This window comes from Symphalangus syndactylus, chromosome 14 (genome assembly GCF_028878055.3).
Source record: "Symphalangus syndactylus isolate Jambi chromosome 14, NHGRI_mSymSyn1-v2.1_pri, whole genome shotgun sequence".
Taxonomy (NCBI): Eukaryota; Metazoa; Chordata; class Mammalia; order Primates; family Hylobatidae; genus Symphalangus; species Symphalangus syndactylus.
Window position 1 is genome coordinate 30,320,456 of NC_072436.2, and position 12,329 is coordinate 30,332,784.

General features: G+C 38.8%; 1 protein-coding gene across 2 annotated transcripts in view; it reads left to right on the top strand.

The window, feature by feature from the left end:
- Nucleotides 1-896: 896 nt before the first annotated feature.
- Nucleotides 897-12,329, top strand: part of CTNNA2 (catenin alpha 2) — a 1,423,217-nt gene continuing 1,411,784 nt past the window's right edge. Inside the window, exon 1 of one of the 2 annotated variants that reach the window (XM_063616606.1) lies at nucleotides 897-961. The gene's annotated coding sequence lies outside the window, so the exon portion shown is untranslated. Of the gene's footprint in view, nucleotides 962-10,926; nucleotides 10,964-12,329 lie in introns of those variants that run through there. The other variant, XM_063616605.1, reaches the window with a different exon arrangement.

Consider the following 12,329-nt stretch of genomic DNA (forward strand, 5'->3'; position numbering starts at 1 on the left):
CGGGTCCCTGTAAGAATTACAGGACGCAGAGGCAGGCCACAGGAGTGCATGTTGTGGGCAGGTGGCCCCAGTGAGAAGGGCCAGATGGAGGAGGCAGGGAGGGCAATACAAGATTGTTTACAGTGAGCAGATGGCCATTGTACATTCTCTACATGACAAGGTATTCTACTTCAGTAGAAAACCTTAAAGGTTAAAATCTCTCCTAATATAAATTTAAATTGAAGAAAAGTATCCACACTCATAGAAATCAATAAATTATATTCTAGCATGACCTTAGCCAAATTTTTAACTGTTTCACCAAATAAGTAAAGCTTCACCTGAGAGCTGTAGGAAAGATAAACAGGTACGTATTTATCTTTGTACAACGCTGCACACGTTCATCTTTCTCAAACGGAAGGGATCATAGATTAGGTGATAATAATACTGAGAAATAAGCAAGCAATAAACATTGAGATTGAGCTCATGTTTCTCAAAATGCTGCTTCAGTGTGTTGGGAGACTTTGTTAACTCAGCAGTGACTTCTAGTGCAAAAACATTATCTTATAAAATTGTTAGAAAGCAAGTCAATTACAAAATAAAGGAAAAAAATTCAGTAATTGTATTACAACAAAAATAATAAACTAAAAATAATCTCAGTTTTGTTATTTATTTATTTTTTTTTGTTTTGTTTTTACACAAGGTCTTGCTGTGTTGCCCAGGCTGGAATGCAGTGGCACAATCACTGCTCACTGCTGCAGCCTCGAGCTCCTGGGCTCAGGCAATCTTCCTGCCTCAGCCAAGTAGCTGGAACTACAGACCTGCATTTCCATGCCTTCCTAAATTATTTTTGTTTTGTTTTGTAGAGATGGGGTCTTGCTATGTTTCCCAGACTGTCTCAAACTTCTGGCCTCAAGCAATCCTCCCTCCTCGACTTCCCAAAGTCCTGCAATTACAGGCATGAGCCACTGCAGCTGGCAAAAAGGTAAATTTCTAACTGTAGGAATTTACCCTAAGGGTATACTTGCAGTTGTACTTAACAGTTTATTATGGTGATGTTTATCACAGAAGTGTTTATATTCATCCTCATAAAATGATAGCCTTAGGAGATCTTTTTAATGTGCTAGCTTGGCAAATTTTTTTTAAAAAACCCGACAAGTCTATATTGTCTCCAGTAGCAAAGATTCACTAGCCCATGAAACAATAAGTCTAAGAATAAATTTATTAGATATATTAATATATCCCTCTAAGACTTGGTATTAGAGATAAAAGTTTGTATCTATATGGCTTATAGGCAACCCAGTCACAGATAATCTTCTCTAGTGAGAAAAGGTGCCAGGAAATTCACTTTGATTTGAGTCATTGAATGTGAGAACCTCTCTACCACCAGTCCAGGAGGGTACCTGAGGACACTTGTGGTCATGGAAGATAACGGCTCTCAGAAGTGTAGAGGGTATAGGCTGCATGGCTATGTAGTACTACTACTCAAAGAAAGGATTTAATCAGGACTTTTCTGTGTCAAGAGATTAAATGAAAAAGCTGCCCAGCCCCTGGCATGGATCTCTGGGAAGAGATGGAAATGGTGCCCCATTCCAGGAGAAAGTTCTCCGAACTGGCTGTGTATATCACCTGAAAATCCCGAGTTCAGAGAGCCCCGTAATTGGGAGTCAAAGCATGCTGCTTCTCTGATTAGACCCAGCACCAGGACCAGGATTATAACGCAAATGCCTCGAGACACCAGGCAGGTGATATAAAGGCTTCTATGAGGCTGTGTGTAAAACACAGACAGTAATGTTAGCCATGAAATGTGTGTTGTCAAATAAACCACTACTGAGGGTCAGATTTGGCACACAGGTGGCCAGTTTATGACCCTTGACTGAGGGAATGAGTTCATCCTTTTTACAGTGTAGGAATCTGGTTCAGACAGGCACTCTACGCAGGGCACACAGGGCTGCTGCTGTGTGGTGCAGGGCCAGTGTCAATATCAGCAGTGGTGCCACGTGGCAGTGAGGAGCAGGAGCAAGCTGACCTCATCCAGCTTTCCACAGATACTGGATCTGCTGTTGATAGCACAGGTGGGGGACCTGAGAAGTTAACCAGGACAATATTACATAGATAATGCTTGCACATACTTCTACTTGGAGCATTCACATCACTTTCAAGGGTTACTTTCACCTCCCTCCTTCCTCCTCCTGCCTTCTTTTCTTCCTGTCTTCCTTTATTCTCTCTCTCTCTCTCTCTCTCTGTTCTTGTTATGGTTTGAATATTTATGTCCCTCCTATAATTCATAGGTTGACATCTTAATTCCCAATGTGATGGCATTAGGAGGTGGGCCCTTTGGGAGGTGATTAGATCAGAAGGGTGGAGCTCTCATGAATGGCATTAGTGCGCTTATGAAAGAGGCCCCAGACCAAACACAGTGGCTCTCATCTGTAATCCCAGAACTTTGGAAGGACAAGGTGAAAGAATTGCTGAGTCCAATGTTTGAGGCCAGCCTTGGAAACATAGGGATACCCTGTCTGTAAAAAAAGTTGTTTTTTTTTTTTTTAATTAGCCAGGCGTGGTACAAGTGGTGGAGCACATTTATAGTCCAAGCTACTCGGGAGTCTGAGGCAAGAGGAATGCTTGAGGCCAGGATTTTTAGGTTACAGTGAGCTATGTTTGTGCCACTGCACTCCAGCCTGGGCAACAGAGTGAGATCCCATCTCTAAAATAAATAAATAAATAATACAAGAGGGCCCAGAGAGCTCTCTGACTGTCTACTATATTAAGTCACAACAAGCAGTTGGCAGTCTACATGCAATCCAGAAAAGGGTCCTCACCAAATCCAACAATGTTAGCACCCTGATCTCAAACTCCCAGCCTGCAAAATTGTGAGAAATAAATTGTTATTGTTTATAAGCCACCCAGTCTATGTTACTTTGTTATAACATCCTGGAGGGACTAAGACAGTTCTTTTTCCCTCTTCAATTTATGAATTATCTTAGGGTACATTGTGAACTCTTCCTTCTCGGAATTGATCTTTAGCAGAGTGGAGACCATGTTTTCCCAGTTAGACCAAGTAGTTACGGAGCATAGTTCAATTTCTCTCATCAGTCTATTTTCAGTAGGCACGTGCTATCAGTCACCCATCAGTAAGACAGCACTCTAAGGATAGAAATCTTTCTGCTAATTGCCCCCATATCCACCAATTGTTTCTCTCCTTTCTATTTCCATTCTCCTATTTTCCCACACCTGGAAAAATATAAATGCAACATTATTGACTGGTGAATGACCTAAGCTGACAGTTGGTGGCACTGCTTCTCAACCAAAATCCCTAATGCATAAGCATAGGAAAATAGATCTATCTCCTTATTCACCACAATAAATGGTCGAAGCTCCAAGACATGAGAATTGTTAGAACAGATTTCTAGACTCAACCCCTTAGAGATTAATAGAGTGCTTCTTGCAATCTGCAGATTTAATTAATATTCCAAATGATTCTAATTTAGGTGGCCCATGAATTACAGGAACATAATTTTGAAGTGAAGACAGAAGAGTGGGACAGACTTTGAAATCAGTAATAGGTTGAGATAAAAGCGTTCTTCCGTTGTATATTTCTGATCTGAAAGTTTTGCCAAAGTCTTCAATGACAATTGCACTTCTATCAATTTCTTTTCAAATTTCTAATAGCTTTTAAGATATATAAGTGTAAATATATGTATATGTATTTGTGTGTGTATATCTGTTGGTGCATAAAGGGTTATGTCTGTTGATTGTCAGAACAGCCTCAAATATTTTAATGATTCTTTTCCCATTAATGAGTAAGATCAAAATGAATCTGTTAATTCTACCAAACCAATGAATCACTGAGATGTTTGTATATGCGTATTAACGTTATTTTCAACACTTTATCATTGACATTTCAATCATATTGAAAACTGAAGGAATTTCACCATGAACATTCAAATATCTATCACCCAGGTTCCACAACTAAGTTTACTCTCTTTGATTCATCAACTACCTATATACCTATGCATCACTCTCTTATCCATCAACCCATCTTAGTTTTTGATAAATTTCAATGTAAGTTGGAGACATATATACAAATATTTTACTATGCATCTTATTAACTACATTTCAATGTTCATTTATTATTTTATGTAAAACTTATATGCAATGACATGCATGCATGCATGGTTTGGATATCATTCAGTGAGTTCACACAAACATATACACCTGTGCAAGTCAAATCCTTGTCAAAATACAGAATATTACTGTCAACCCAACGAGTCTCCTCATGTGCTTTTTCAATAGCTCTCCACCACCATCTCCCAGAGCCAATCATTATTATAATTATTTTTTCACTATAGATTAAGTTTTCCTGTTCTCAGGCTTTATACATATGGACTCATATATTAAGCTTTATATATATGGACTCATATATTTTTAATCGCATAAGGTTTTCAAGACACATCCATGTGGATGTGTATTTAAGTAGTTTTTTTTCTTTCTTATTGTTGGATAATATGACAATCTACAAATATACTCCAGTTTGTTTATCTGTTATATGTGGTGAATAACCAAGCTGTTTCTGGTTTTTGACTACTATGAATAAAACTGCTATAAGCATTCAGCCGCAGGTCTTTTTGTGGATATATATTTTTATTTCTCTTGAGTAAATATCTAGTAGTGGAACTGCTAGGTCACAAAGTAGATGTGTTTTTAGTTTTGCTTAAAAATGTCAGAAATTTTCATAAAACAGTGGCATCATTTTAACTATTTTGCAACTCCACTGACAATATTTTCTAGTTTCAGTTGCTCCGTGTCCTTGCTAACCTTTAGTATTGTCAGTCATTTTAATTTTAGCCTAATCTATGTATACAGCAGTATCTGGGATTTTAAGTAACCTAATTGTCAGCTTGTCTTTGAATTAATCTTGTTGCTTGTTTTTATATTCAGAGCCATTAGTATATAACATCTAAAAATATGCTTGAGTGTTTACTCTTATCTGTAGAATTACTAGAAGATGTGTGAAAGGTGAGAGAAAAAGAAAAATGGCCTCTGTCTTTTAGGAGTTTATGTTCTTAACATTTACAATAGGAGACAATTAAATATGAGGCTCGTGTGACTAAACCTGACTCAAGGTACTGAAAGATTTGAATGAAGTTGATCATTACCAAAAGTCAACTGCTAGGGACATCTTTAAGCTGGAGTTTGACAAATGAGTAATATTTGAGTTATAGAATAAAGTGAGGAATGAGATTGGTTTCCACTGGGAAAATAGCCAGAATGAGGTACTAAGTGCAGAACAAGCAGAAAGTATAAACAAAGCAATGAAAGTGCTCCTACAAACCTATGTGCAGACTTTTGCAACGTTTCTTAAGGCTTTTATTGAATAAGCCTTTTATATGGAATATAACAACACCATTAGATCCCATGCCGACATTTGTTTTGTGGCTGTTTTGTTTTGTTTTGCTACCTCTTTAAAATTAATGTCTCATTTTAAATCTTATACCACAAAATTTAAACCAACATCTCTGTCTACTAGTAGAGGACTTGGCCTGTGTGAGAAATCAACTGAATGCCAAAGTCTTACTCATGTTTTCTGTTATTTTGGACTTTGAAGCACCCTGGATAGCTCTCTACCCATGTGGAGGCAGCATTCTAAGAAGAGTCTAATTTCATCTTTATTCTTTCAAAAACGAGCCTGAAACGAAACTTTATCTCCATCAACTTGCAAGCTATTTTTCCTTGAAAGATTATATGATATACTCATGAAAAATAAACTTCACTGTCTGTCAGACACAACTGAATTTATATGATCTGCCTCTTGAGAAAGTTAATTAATTAGACTCTCTAAATCTTTACTTTCTCATCTATAAAACTGGAATAGCAATAGAGCCCACCCCATAGAGATTTTGAGAGTATTGCACAAGGTCATGTACGTAAAGTGCTTAGCACAGTCCCTGGCTCATAATTAGTGCTCAGTTAATGTCAGTTATTTTTTGTTACCCTCTGTGGCCACGTTTGCCAGTTTCACTGATCCCTCACTCTGTTGTTTCCAGATCACAGGTATGAAAAGTATCAGATATTCGAGCAGATACAGTGAGCATGGCAGACGTTGTGTTCAGGTGCCAGAATTTGCTGATTTTTAAAATATCATTAAATGTGGCTCAATCAATATATTTCTTATTATTTCCCTTTTTAAAAACAATAGTCCATTTATTCTTTGGAATCTTTTACCATGAAGTAAATGAACGAATCCAAATTGCCCTATTACCAGGCTGAAATATGTTCAAAATCCATACCTGAAAGAAGACTGAATGTGAAAATGTGAAATATTGCACCAGGGGATTCTGGGGTCATATGATTATGGTGGCAGAGCTCATGGGGATGTTTCTGAGATACAGGTAACTTCATCTTAGCAGCAGGCTCTTGTGCAACATGAATTTGTATCCCAAGGCGCTGCCATGAACTTTGTTTTAGTAGTTGCAAAACCATTCAGCTGTTCAGATGGAGAGCTCTGAGGGACTCTGGGACAAATTTCCTCCAAAAAAAAATCAAGCCTCCAGCTTTTAGCACACTGCCAGGAGTTGCTGAAAAGTTCTATGTTAAAAATGAAAATATACCTGGGAGGGTTATCACATTCAGCAGTCTCTTGAGCCCTTCATACCTCAGAGTAAATTTATTTATCAGCTGGATTTTCCCTTGAATTTAAGTGCATGCTCTTGACAGGGATTGGAAAAAAAGAAAGGTAACTCCTCCAGGTTTGTCCAGACAGGACAAATGAGTTTTAATTTGGGCATACAAACATCGTGGGTCAACGTATGCAATGAACCCCGGGGGTAGGACTAGAAGGCAGAAGTAGTAAATTTACATTTATTCCATCATTTGATGTCTGTGGAGAATTGGCAAGCCTTCTAATTTTTGGAACATGTGTGCCATTATCTATGCAATGGCGATATTCATTTCTATTCTAACTAGTATTTACAATGTTAGTGAGAATTAAATGAGATAATATGCATGAAAGCCCTCTGGATAAACATTAAAATAAAATAAACAATGTTACAAGCATACCTCAGAGATACTGCAAGTTTGATTCCAGACAACCACAATAAAACACACATCAAAGTAAAGTGAGTCACACAATTTTTGGTTTCCCAGTGCATATAAAAGTTAATGTTTACACTATATCATAGTTTATTAAGTGTGAAATAGCATTATGTCTAAAATAATACATATTGTAATTAAAACACTCTATTGCTAAAAATGCTAATGATCATCTGAGTCTTCAGTGAATCGTAATCTTTTTTTAAAATTTCAACTTTTATTATAGATTAAAGGGTACACACGCAGATTTGTTACGTGGGTAAACTACACGATACTGAGGTTTGGGGTCCCAAAGATCTTACCACCCAGGCCGTAAGCATAGTACCCACCAAGTGGTTCTTCAACCCATGGCCCTCCCCTTTCTAGTGATCCGTAGTATCTATTGTTCCTGTCGTTACAATCACGTACATTCAATGTTTAACTTCCACTTATATGTGAGAACATTGTGTATTTTGTTTTCTGTTTTTGAGTTAGATTGTTTAGGCTAATGGCCTCCAACGCCATCTATGATGCTGCAAAGGGCATGATTTTGTTCTTTTTTATTGCTGTATTGTATTACATGGCTTATAAGTACCAAGTACCACATTTTATTTTTCCAGTCCACTGTCGATGGGCACTTTGATTGATTCCATGTCCTTGCTATTGTGAGTAGTGCTGCAGTGAACATATGGGTGCATGGGACTTTATGACAGGATGAATTATTTGCCTTTGGTATATCCTAGTAGTGGAATTGATGGGTGGAATGGTAGTTCTCTTTTAAGTTCTTTGAGAAATCTCAAAACTGCTTTCCACAATGGCTCAACTCGTTTGCATCCCCACCAACAGTGTAAACGCACTCCACTCTCTCCACAGCCTTGCCAACATGTGTTGTTTTTGACTTTTTAATACTTGCCATTCTGACTGGTGTAAGATGCTATCTCATTGTGGTTTTTATTTGCATTTGTCTGTTGACGAGTGATGCTGAGCATTTTTTCATATGTTTGTTGGCCACTTGTGTATCTTCTTTAGAGAAATGTCAGTTCATGTCCTTTTGCTCATTTTTAAATTGGATTATTTGTTTTTGCTTCGTGATTTAAGTTCCTTGTAGATGCTGGATATTAGACTTTTGTCAGATGCATAGTTCGCAAATATTTTCTCCCATTCTGCAGACTGTTTACTCTGTTGATGCTTTCTTTTGCTGGGCAGAAGCTCTTTAGTTGAATTAGGTTCCACTTACCAATTTTCATTTTTGTTACAGTTGCTTTTGAGGACTTAGCCATAAATTCTTTGAGAAAACAAATGTAAAGAAGGGCATCTTCTAGGTTTCCTTCTAGGATTTTGTTATAGTTTAAGCGGTCTTACATTTAAATTTTTCATTCATCTTGAGTTAATTTTCATACATGGTAGGAGGTAAAGGCCCAGTTTTATTCTTCTGCATATGGCTAGCCAGTTATCTTAGTACCATTTATGGAATAAAGAGTCCTTTTCCCATTGCTTATTTTTGTTAATTTTGTCAAAGGTCAAATGTTTGTAGTTGTGTGTTTATTTCTGGGCTCTCTATTCTGTTCCATTGGTCTATGTGTCTGTTTTTGTATCTGTACCACGCTCTTTGAGTACTGTAAACTTATAGTATAATTTCAAGTTGGGCAATGTGATGCCTCTAGCTTTTTTCTTTTTTCTTGGAAAGGCTTTAGCTACTTAGGCTTATATGGTTTGGCTGTGACCCCACGCAGATCTCAGCTTGAATTGTATCTCCCAGAATTCCCACATTGTTGTGGGAGGGACCCAGTGGGAGGTAATTGAATCATGAGGGCAGGTCTTTCATGTGCTAGTCTCGTGACGGTGAATAAGTCTCAGGACATTAGATGGGTTTATCAGGGATTTCTGCTTTTGTTTCCTCTTCATTCTCTCTTGCTGCCACCATGTAAGAAGTGCCCTCCACCATGATGATGACACCTTCCCCAACCACCTGGAACTGTAAGTCCAATTAAACCTTTTTCTTTTGTAAATTGCCCAGTCTTGGGTGTGTCTTTATCAACGGTGTGAAAACAAACTAATGCAGTAAATTGGTTTCAGTAGAGTGGGGTGTTGCTGAAAAGATACCCTAAAATGTGGAAGCGACTTTGAAACTGGGTAACAGGTAGAGGCTGGAACAGTTTGGAGGGCTCAGTAGAAGAAAGGAAAATGTGGGAAAGTTTGGAATTTCCTAGAGACCTGTTGAATGGCCTTGCCCAAAATGCTGATAGCAATATGGACAATAAAGTCCAGGCTGAGGTGATCTCAGATAGAAATGAGGAACTTTTTGAGAACTGGAGCAAAGGTGACTCTTGTTATGTTTTAGCAAAGAGACTGGCGGCATTTTGCCCCTGCCCTAGAGATTTGTGGAACTTTGAACTTCAGAGGGATAATTTAGGGTATTTGGCAGAAGAAATTTCTAAACAGCAAAGCACTCAACATGTGATTTGGGTGCTGTTAAAGCCATTCAGTTTTATAAGGGAAGCAGAGCATAAAAGTTTGGAAAATTTGCAGCCCGACAATGTGATAAAAATGAAAATCCCTTTTTCTGAGGAGCAATTTAAGCTGGCTGCAGAAATTTGGGTAAGTAAGGAGGAGCCGAATGTTAATTCCCAATACAATGGGGAAAATGTCTCCAGGGCATGTCAGAGGTTTTCACCATGCCAGCCCTTCTCATCACAGGCCCAGAGGCATAGGAGGAAGAAATTGTTTCGGTGGCTAAGCCCAGGGTCCCAGTGTTGTGTGCAGCTTAGGGACTTAGTGTCCTGCGTCCCAGCCACTCCAGCCACGACTAAAAAGGGCCAAGGTACAGCTCGGGCCGTGGCTTCAGAGGATGGAAGCCCCAAACCTTGGCAGCTTACACGTGGCATTGAGCCTGTGGGTACACAGAAGTCAAGAATTGAGGTTTGGGAACCTCCACCTAGATTTCAGAAGATGTATGGAAACACCTGGATAACCAGGCAAAAGTTTGCTGCAGAGGTGGGGCCGTCGTGGAGAACTGCTATGGCAGTGCGGAAGGGAAATGTGAGATTGAAGCCCCCACACAGAGTCCATACTGGGGCACCATCTAGTGGAGCTGTGAGAAGAGGGCCACTGTCCTCCAGACCCTAGAATGGTACATCTGCCAACAGCTTGCACCATGTGCCTGGAAAAGCCACAGGCACTCAATGCCAGCCCATGAAAGCAGCCAGGAGGGAGGCTGTACCCTGCAAAGCCACAGGGGCAGAGCTGCCCAAGACTATGAGAACCCACCTCTTGCATCAGGATGACCTGGATGCAAGACATGGAGTCAAATATCATTTTGGAACTTTAATATTTGACTGCCCTGTTGGATTTCAGATTTGCATGGGGCCTATAGCCCCTTTGTTTTGGCTAATTTCTCCCATTTGGAATGGCTGTATTTACCGAATGCCTGTACTCCCATGGTATCTAGGAAGTAACTAACTTGCTTTTAATTTTACAGGCTCATAGGCAGAAGGGACTTGTATTGTCTCAGATGAGACACTGGACTGTGGACTTTTGAGTTAATACTGAGATGAGTTAAGACTTTGGGGGACTGTTGGGAAGGCATGATGGGTTTTGAAATGTGAGGACATGAGATTTGGGAGGGGCCAGGGAAGAATAATATGATTTGGCTGTGCCCCCACCCAAATCTCAACTTGAATTGTATCTCCCAGAATTCTTACATGTTGTGGGAGAGACCAAGTGGGAGGTAACTGAATCATGGAGGTGGGTCCTTCCTGTGCTATTCTTGTGATAGCAAATAAGTCTCATGAGATCTGATGGGTTTATCTGGGTTTTCTACTTTTGCTTCCTCCTCATTCTGTCTTGCTGCTGCCATGAAAGAAGTGCCTCTTGCTCTCTGCCGTGATTGTGAGGCCTTCCCCAGACACATAGAACTGTAAGTCCAATTAAAACTATTTCTTTTGCCAATTGCCCAGCCTTGGGTATGTGTTTATCAGCAGTGTGAAAACAGACTAATACACAGGCTTTTTGTTTGTTTGTTTGTTCCAAATGAATTTTAGAAGAGATTTCTCTGGTTCTGTGAGTTGTTGGTATTTTGGTAGGAATATCATTTAACATATAAATTGCTTTGGGCAGTATGGCCATTAATAACTCTGTTAATCCTTCCAATCCATGAGCATGGAATATTTTTCCATTTATTTATGTCATCTCTGGTTTCTTTCAGCAATGTATTGTAGTTCTCCTTGAAGATGCCTTTTACCTCCTTAGTAAGATAGACTCCTAGGTATTTCATTTCATTTGTGGTTATTATAAATGAGATTGTGTCTTTGATTTGATTCTCATCTAGAATGTTATTGGTGTATAGAAATTCTACTGCTTTCTATAGCTTATCTTGTATCCTAAAACTTTACCAAATTTGTTTATTAGTTCCAGGAGCCTTTGGGTGGTATCTTTGGAGTTTTCTAGGTATAGAATCATATTGTCAGCAAAGAGAGATAGATTAACTTGTTATTCCCCTGGTTGGATGCCTTTTATTTCTTTTTCTTCCCTGATTGCCCTGGGTAGGCCTTCCAGTACTGTGTTGAATAGGAGTAGTGAGAGTAGACATCATTGCCTTGTTCCAGTTCTCAAGGGGAATGGTTCAGTTTTTGCTGATTCAGTATGATGCTGGCTGTGCACTTGTCATAGATGGCCCTTATTATTTCGAGGTATGTTTCTTCAATGCCTAATTGATTTAGGATTTTTATCATGAAGAATGATTGATTTTATCTAAGACTTTTTTTCCCATCTATTGAGGTAATCATATGGTGTTTGTCTTTGATTCTGTTTATGTGGTGAATCACATTTATTGATTTGCATGTGTTGAACCAACCTTGTATTCCCAAAGCAAAGCCTACTTGACCACTGTGAATTAACCTTTTCATGTGCTTCTGGATTCAGTTTGTTGAGTACCTATGTTCATCAGGGATATTGGCTTGAATTTTCTTTTTTCATTGTGTCTCTGCCGTGTTTTGCTATCAGGATGATGCTGGCTTTACAGAATGAATTAGGGAGAAACCCCTCCTATCAACTTTTTGGAATAGTTTCACTGTGATTGGTATCAGTTCTTCTTTGTACATCTGGTAGAATTTTACTGTAAATCCATCTAGTTTAGGGCTCCTTTTGGTTGGTAAGATTTTTATTACTGACTCAACTTCTGAACTTGTTATGGGTCTGTTCAGGTTTTCACTTGTTTTCTGATTCAATCTTGGGAAGTTGTGTGTTTCTAAGAATTTACGCATTTTCTCTAGATTTTTAAATTT